Genomic DNA, 9,216 nt, shown 5'->3' on the forward strand with positions numbered 1-9,216 from the left:
ATAAACAAGTTCAACTCAGGGCTTATTGGTCCTACTTAAAGTGTAATGGAAACAATGTGGAATCAAGTGCTCATGTAGGTTTATTTATCCTATGATCTTGTAGTTTTCTCCAGTGCGTGGGTTTTGCATGATGTTCCTCAGTCAACAGGCAGTTGCTCAGTGTCTAAATTTGTTACCCTATGCATTGCCAAGAGTTTTCAGCTGATCATGTTATGATCAATTCACCCCAGCAAAATCTCTGTATTTCTTTCCTCATCAAACTCTACTACCCCCTCCATTGGTGCTAGGACTACATTAGGCCTTTTACACATATGATTCAACCTGTATTGCAGGACTGAAGAAGTGAGTAGGGTATTGAATATAGATGGGTGGAAATGTATCAGCTATGTATACAAAAGCAAAATAAATTCTGACATTGAAGATCATTCAAAAATAGATAAAAGCATAGATTCCCAAGAAGCAGTAACCAAGTGGGTTACCTCCTCCAGTAACGGTACGGAGCAGAAAAACTTAACGTGACACCAAAAGTCAACATATCAGGAATATTTAAAAGTAGAAAGATGTCTTATTATGTTAGCAATGAATACTTAAAATGAAACACAATTTCTCTGCATAATAAAGCTTACTGATCAATAAATTGTCTGCTGATTCCATATAGTTCAAATTAATGTGTCTGGTGAGATATCAATGCAAAATGATACATATCCATTTCCTGGCTGGCACACAGGTGTATCCTGCATGCCATCCAAAAAGTCAGGTTAGAAAAAATATATATCAGCAATACATCTCATCAAAAAAGATGTTCAAGCGATCAACTAATCTTCCTTTCAGCATTTCTTCTCTCAGCTTTCAGCTTCATTTAAGCCACCCTCCCACTTCATTCTGAGTCACTGTCAGATTTTTCTCCTTTTTGTTCAGAATGTGTGGGAGAGTGCTTTGGTTTGAATTAGCCTGCTTGGATGACTGTCGTTCACAGTGCCTTTTATGCACAACACCTGCAAAGTATTTTCAGTTTTATTAGCTTGACAATATTTTAAAGTTCTTTTTTTCAGTAGTTTACATGGTAAGGTGGGAGAAAGACAAGGCATCAAGCTCATTATGTTCAGTTGTCAGTCACCACTTATGCTGTGTTTATCTAGCAGGTAACAAGGTTAATGTTCTGGACTCTCTCCTCTAGTGACACTGACACAATACTAGCTCATGTGTCATACTACTTCCTTTCATGATTGATAGGGAAATCCATGAATTTTAGGCACAGGCAAAAATACTGGCAGCAAATGGCCCCTTTAAAAGTCTGAAATAAGACCCTGAAAATTCAATTTCTTGAACTCATCACCTAGGACTACATTAATAATCATGTGCAATGGTCACACTGCATAGATTTAGCAGAAAGACAAACCTGCACAATCAGCCCAATTCTTCTTTGTGGTATGTACAGTATGTAGCACGTAATTCATAAATCAGATTAGATTAAGAATTCTGAGGCTGGCCCTCTGCATATATGCAAACTGGATGGGACAGGGTGCTGGGATGATGCATTCAAGCTGGGATTCTTATGGGCTGGACTGTAGTCCTGAGTACAGACTGGCAAGCAACTTCCTGGCCATTCTATTGGCTGTAAATTGGGATACTTTAAGCAGTCCAGTCACTTCTTCAAAGCCTCTTGAGGGGCTTTGATCATAAAGTGCTGCTGCTTGTAGTAGTGCATGGTACAAGTTGTCAACTATTGCTGTTTTAAATTTTACTCATTTAGGGAAATGCACAAAAAACACACATAAAATGATCATAAAATGTGGCTGCTTGTAGTAGTGCATGGTACAAGTTGTCAACTATTGCTGTTTTAAATTTTACTCATTTAGGGAAATGCACAAAAAACACACACCAGTCTCAAACATGTGCAAAATATCTCTGAGCCAGACAAAAGAAGTCTTGCCATCTTATGGCAAGGATAAAAAATGATTGGATTCTCCTGTTTACTATGTGAGGACAAAAGAAGTTAAGGCTAGCATGCCTACCTGGAAGGGACTGATGGGTGTATGAATTACATAAACCAATGAGCAGTATGTTTGAGCTAGGATAAGCATCCTATTTGATTTAGGTAAGTTATTAGCCCTCATCTCTTCTGAAAACATAAAGGGAATTGCAGTGCTTTTATAGTTGAAAGTACTGCAGCTGCTTTTAAAGTTAAAACCCCCAAAACGCAGCACCATTTCTCCATAGAAATAATATAGCAATTTGGAAATTCAATATGTGGTAGTGAGATGGTCTCAGGTAAACCATGTTTCAGATAACTTCAAAGGGGAAAGAGGGCAAATAATACAAGGAAATGATAGCTTGGCAATGTGTGGTATCATCCTTACTTACATTATGTTATTGTGAGGCCCAGACTTACATTGCTTTTAGTGGCAGCCAATAGCTGCATCTTTTTTTTTTCTTTAGACGAAATGTCAGGGACAGTCCAAGTTGAGAATATAACATGGGAAAGAGGATTTAACTTTCTCTGGGCACCAATGACACACAGCAGTAGGTGGGTGGCTACTCATTAGTGGGGCTTTCAGAACAGGTGTCCTGGTTTTGAAATGCCCTCTCTGAAGAGGCTTGTGTGGCAACAACAGTACTTCACATGGTGAAGGCCTCAGTTTTTAAAGTCCTTCAGTTTTTACTTTGAACTCTGGTTGTGACTGGCTTTGAACAGATGCCAAAATCACTAACTGAATTGGAGCTATTCATGTTGACTTGGGTGTGCTGCAGATGAGAACAAACCATTCTGGGATGGTGACAATGTGGATCAGTGCCTTACAACTCTTTTGGGTATAATCTAGATTTTAGAGGTTATAAAAAGAGCTTTTAAAAATGTGATGTAGTGAAAAACAGGGAAAAAGCAAGGCAAAATTAAAAAAAAACCTCTCATGGGAGATTCTGGAATTTGGATTCTGATAATGAAATAGAGAAGAATAACCGCTTCATCACCACCCTTGCACATTCAAATCACTGTGGTGCTACCAAGGGCCATTAAGTGAGGTCTCTAGAATCTATATTCATATCCATCTGCTTTTCATGAAATGAAATGTAAGCAATTGTGCTGGTACGACAGTATATTGTTGGTAATGAAACTTAGTCTAAACCATGTTTTTCCCATTTTGTTGTTGTTAAAAGTGTGAAGGCAGTAGTGCGGTTCCGCGTAGCAGCATGGTTCTGTGCGGCGGCGCAAAGGTTTATAATAATAATAATAATAATAATAATAATAATAATAATAATAATAATAATAATAATAATAATAATAATAATAATAATAATAATAATAATAGGGGGAAAGAAAGGGATCAACGTAAAAGGGTAGATTTGTCTAGATATTATTTCAATTGTTAATAAAATTATTAAGAGGACCCGTAATTCATGGCAGTAGGGGGTTTAATGGGTGCTTAGTTTGTTCGCCTTACCTCAGTTTGTTTTGTTGGAGCAGCCATTTTAGTTTCTTCTTTGTTGCCAATACTCTTCCTTTATTGTCTGCTAGCACTTAGAGAATAGGACCTTGTTATAGCTCTTGCCCTACGGGCACCATTTTATCTTTTCGCACAATTTTCATTTTCAAACTCAGCAGTCACAAGCCATTGAAGATAGTGGGACTGAGCTCCAACTGGCTAGTGCAAACCCGTGTATATAATACACACACACACACATACACACACACACACACACACCACCACCACCACCACCACCACCACCAACAACAACAACAACAATAATAATAAATGATTTTTTTAAAGGAATAATAATAATATTAATAAGGCAATTAATTCATCACAGAAATAAATAAATAAATACTAATAACTAATAAAATCTAATAATAATAATATAATTAATTAATAAATTAATAATGTAAGAATAAGATAATATATATTAATTATAATACAAATAATAATATTAATTAAGTATTAAATAATTAATTCATTACCTCAATTAATTTAAGAAGACTTATTATTGGGCTATTTTGCATATGCTAACTATTAATTTTAATTATTAGTCAATTAACTAGTGTAAATTCATTGTGGTATTTAATTGAGTGAACAATAGATTTGATATAGTATATCTTGACAAAATATTTTTGAAAATACATATTTATTGATTATAGAGAGCATTTATTACTAGGGTGCTTCAATCAGTTTATTTTCAAAGGGCAGGTGTCCTGATCATTGTTGGTTAAGTGGTAACACTAGAGGGTGTTAAAAGTGGTTTTAAAACCATAGTATAGGGGCTATTTAGCATCTAGGCTCTGCAGCCTAGCTAATTAGGTTGGGGGCTAGTGGGTGAACTTTGCACTCATTTACTAACAGCCCTATGAGAAATGACATTGAGGAAAGGGCAGGGGACCAGAAAGGGGAAACAGCCCGCCAAGAAGAGGCTGGTGCCCCAGGTGTCTCCACCACAATCCTCTTCTGAGGAGGAATCCTGGCCAGTATGGCAGGAGCTACAAGAGAAAATTTCGGCCTTAGAGGCTCAAGGGTTGGCTAAGCAGCTTCCCCAGCCAAGCAAGGTGCCACCACACAGATCAGCCAGAGAGCTGATAAAAGCTGATAAAAGCTGATAAAAGCTGATAAAAGCCATAAGAAAGCTAGATTAAGGGTTATGACACAAGAGCTAATGGACAGATTTGCCGCTCTTGAGTCTGCCCAGGTCCCAGAAGTTATGGCTAGAGACGATGCGGGTAGGGCGTCAGTGACTCTGAGGGCCCGCAGTGTTAAGAAGTGATGGTCATTGACTCCTGTAGCATCTGAGCCTTCACCCATCCACCAAGAGGCACAGGATGAGGTGGAGGAGGTTGGCTTCAGCACCCAACATCTTTGTGAGGATCCTTGCAGGGCTACATCTTTGGGTAAGTCTGCTATTGCACCATGCACCCAGACACCTCTGTCCGCATGGCCTTGGGCTGGTGGTACTCCAATGAGTTACACTACAAACACACCCTACACCTCAATACACATGGGGTTGTCTAATGTGGCTTGGCCTTATGCCAACCCACATTTTAGTGCCTGGGGCATGCCTTGTGTTGCCCCTTCTACACAGGCTCAAGCCAAGAATCCACCTAGTATAGGGTCCTTGTCATGAGTTCAGCTGAAGAAGATCTGGAATCTGAGGGGTTAATTACAGCTGAGGAAAATGCTGGGCAATTAGAAGCACAGACAGCTGAATCACCACCAGCTTCTCCTCCCCCAGTAGACATGGTGAGGGCTAAGCTTTGGTAAAGACTCATGACACGAAGGGCAGAAGATCGCATGAATGCTTCCCATAGGAACATCAGGTCAACCAGCCCTGGGTTTTAGCAGGATGAGGTGTTTAAATGGCTGCTGTTGCTATAAAATCTGCACCCAGAGGCTTGCAAGTTTGTGGAAGCAAAAAGTTGATACTCTGGCTTGCATCCACGCTCCTGCTTACCTTGGACCTTGTTCTCTGGACCCTTGGCTTTGGACTAACTGCTGACTACAGTTTGTGTTTTGGCTTTGGCATTTTGGTATCTGCTTTGCATCTTCTGGACTTCGGATATTGGACTGGTATATTGGACTTTTGCCTGTGAAACCCCCTGGGAATGTGACAGTCCTGGCCTTATCCATCAATCCCTAATACAGGATATGATACGGTACCTTTTGGGGCTTTGCTATATGGAGATTATTCCATGCCCTTGGGAATCACTTAACCCCCGCTACAAAAGAAAAGATTTGAAAAAGAAAATATGTCAATCTGCTTGACCTACTGAATAGAAAGTTTGATAAGAAAGACCTCAACAAAGAGGATGATAAGGAGAAAGAAAAATGGAGAAGCAAAAAGCCAAACAGAACTTGGGCCAACTGGCTTCTAGGGCTCCTGATTTATGTGGGCATCATTGTCAAAGCCCAACCTTGGAGGGCTCAAGCCCTTTTCCAATACCTGGACATCATATATAGGGCCTATACAGATTTTGATGGCCAGGCTTGGCTGCAGTATGATCAGGCATTCCAAATGCAGAGAGCTATTCAGCCAAACATGAGCTGGACAAGCCCAAGGTCTGTGGCTCCAGCACATGACACCCGCTAGGTCAAATACAGGGAAGAGATTTGATAGTGGGCATAGGAAGATTGCCACTACCCAAATTCCCCTCTCCAGTGCGGGGCAGGTGGTTCAACCCTGCTTGTTTTGCTTCCAATACAATTCTAGAGGATTTTGTACGAAAAAGCTGTGTACGTTCAGGCATGAATGCCTTACCTGCAGGGGACAGCACTCAAACTCATCTTGCTTTAAGGCAGTTTTCCAGTGGCAGGACAAAAATGTGGGGGGGGTGCCAGGAAACATAACAGCAGCAGGGATAACCCTGGAAAAGGGACCCAGCCCAATTAGGGTTCAGGTTTTGGAGGATTGGTTGAGGACTTATCCTCGTAAGGATGATGGCAAGTACTTATTAGATGGCTTTAGGTATGGGTTTAGAATCCCAGCAGTAGGCAAAAGCAAAGCGTTTATGGCATGGAACCTCTGGTCAATGTCAGGTATGGAAAGCATCGTCCAGTAAGGGAGGGTTGGGTCGGGTCCTTGGATCTTTCCTGACACCACCTATTGAGAACATGCAGATTTCTCCACTAGGCTTAATTCCCAAGGCCCAGGGTGAGTTCTGTTTAATTCATCATTTGTCCTTCCAGAGGGGACATCAGTTAATGACACCATCCCCCCAGAGCTATGCAATGTTAGATGCACCTCATTTGACAAGGTGGTAAGTATGGTCAGGAGGTGTGGGGTGGGGCCTGAACTGGCAGGGTGTGTTATTGGATCAGCATCTAGAGCTCTGCCAGTTTACCCCCTTGACTTTAACTTATTGGGCTTCCAGTTTGGAGGCTCATTTTTTATAAGCAGGGCCTTACCCATGGGCTGCTCAGTTTCGTGTACCGCTTTTGAGTAATTTAGTACATTCATAGAATGGATAATTAGACACAGGGTGCATTGTAATTCCACCACCCATTACCTCATGATTTCCTTTTCTGTTGGAAAAGGAACTCAGGTAAATGCATGTTTATGCTAAATACTGTCCAATAACTGGCAAAAGAGCTGGGGCTGCCTCTAGCCAAAGAAAAGATAGGGGGGCAGCCACATCCCTAACTTTTCTGGGTATAGAACTTCAAACAGTACAGCAAACCTTGAGGTTACCCCAGAATCAATTGGTGAACCTTAGGTCTAGGATAGATTCTCTATTGTATAAGAGAAAAACATCACCTAAGGACCTGCGCAAAATAGTCGGACATTTAAATTTGCCTTAGAGTAGTGGCACCCAGTCAAGTGTTTCTTGGGTGGCTGTGTGACCAATGCATAGGTCCAGAGTAACTCGAGGGATGAGGGAAGAGCTCTTTGTTTGGAGCTAATTCCTTGAGAAATTTAATGGGATCTCCTTTTGGAAATCTGATATGAGTCAGAAAGCGGATTTCCAGGTGAACTTGGACACAGCCGGATCTTAGGGATTCGGCATTTATTTCTGAGGTAGGTGGTGTTCAGGCACATGGCCAGATTCATGGCATCAGAGAAGCATCACGAGGGACCTGACCTTTTTGGAATAGTATGGAGTTTCAGGAATTTAGGAAAATGGTTGACCTAGAGCAGGTCTGGCCAGCCCCAGTCGAACAGCTACAGTATTTTATGGTATATCTTAATAGGAAAGGGTTGGCACCAGGCACTATTCAAGGTAGGCTGTCAGCTCTGGCTTTTCACGCAAAAATAAATGGTTATAGGGATTTTTCAGGGGGCTATCAAAGTAGAAAAATGTAAGAGGGATGGTCCAAAGAGAGAGGGAGAGTGAGGGACTCTAGAGCACCCATTTCCCCTCCTCTGTTAGAACACATATGCAAGCAATGGGTGATCCCGTGCAGGGATGAGTATGAAAGACTATTATTCAATGCAGCTTCCCTAGTAGTTTTTTCAGTACCCTCAGACTTAGTGAACTCATAGTTGGGGGTAAAGCAGACAAATCTAGGTTAGCTCTACAATAGCAGGACGTTAAAGTCCAGGATGGAAAAGTAGAACTTTTAATCAGATGATCCAAGTCCGATCAAACAGGTGAGGGGAAGTAATTTGCCCTTGGGCAATGCAGCATAAAGTGCATATGCCCAGTCAGAGCCAAGAGGGCATATTCAGAATATCGAGAACAAGAAGCAGGATATTTTTTTCAACATGCTTATTAGTCACCATTGACTAAATATCAGTTCTGGAGGCTAACGGATTTAGCCCTAAATAAGGTAGGAGTTACGGGCATGAAGTTTGGCACACATTTGTTTAAGATTGGAGTGGAATCTACTGCAGCAGTCCTCAGTTACAACCTGGAAGAAATGAAACAATTGGGCCAGTGGTCTATGTCAAATTATAAAAGATACATTAGGACCTTACCTAATGTGTAGGCAGGGGCTTGAATTATGTCTTTACAGGTCCCCTTGGGTCCAGAAGTTGAAAGCAAATAGTGATCGTCGACCATAGCCATATTTAGTGGGCAGAATGCTATGCTGCCACATCCCAGTAGGGGAGCAATTTGGTGCTCAGAGCCCAGGCACACATTACATGGAAAGGGCTGTGTGGCATGCAGTGGATCCAGCTGTGCAGGATGACGGCATTTGGTCAGTTCTCACCAGATGTGCTGTTAATACATCTTGGAGGCAATGACTTGCCTAGACTTTCTGGTAAGAAGTTGGTCCTGGACATTAAGTGTGACCTTAAGTAGCTAAATGCTAGGTATCCTGCAATGCAGATGATGTGGTCCACAATTATTCCTTGGTTAGCCTGGCGAGGCTCTGGGAGGATTGGCAATGTTAACAAGGCCCGGCAGGGCATTAACGGAGAAGTATGCAGAGGCATCTGCAACAGCCTTGGATCGGTGATGGGTAACCACAGCATCCAAGTGGAGAAACCCGAACTGTTTAGGAGCGACAGTGTCCACCTTTTAGATGCAGGTTTGGATGTCTTTTTGGTAGACATCAAAGGGGGCCTACTTGTTGAGCTCGAAAAGCTCTGTGGTGGGCATGGGACATAGCTTGGCTAGTCCCTATGCTGTGGTGGGTAGTGTGGAAACAACAGGTATTTTCGGTGTGTCACAATGTAATTTCAGGTAAGCCAACAGTGCATCCGACCTCCCGGCACTGCGGATCGTGCAATTACAGTGCCTGTGGCAGGAAGATGCGCTGGGCCACTTCCAGGCCAACAGTCATCAACTAATTT

The sequence above is a fragment of the Pogona vitticeps genome, chromosome 5 (genome assembly GCF_051106095.1).
Source record: "Pogona vitticeps strain Pit_001003342236 chromosome 5, PviZW2.1, whole genome shotgun sequence".
Taxonomy (NCBI): domain Eukaryota; kingdom Metazoa; phylum Chordata; class Lepidosauria; order Squamata; family Agamidae; genus Pogona; species Pogona vitticeps.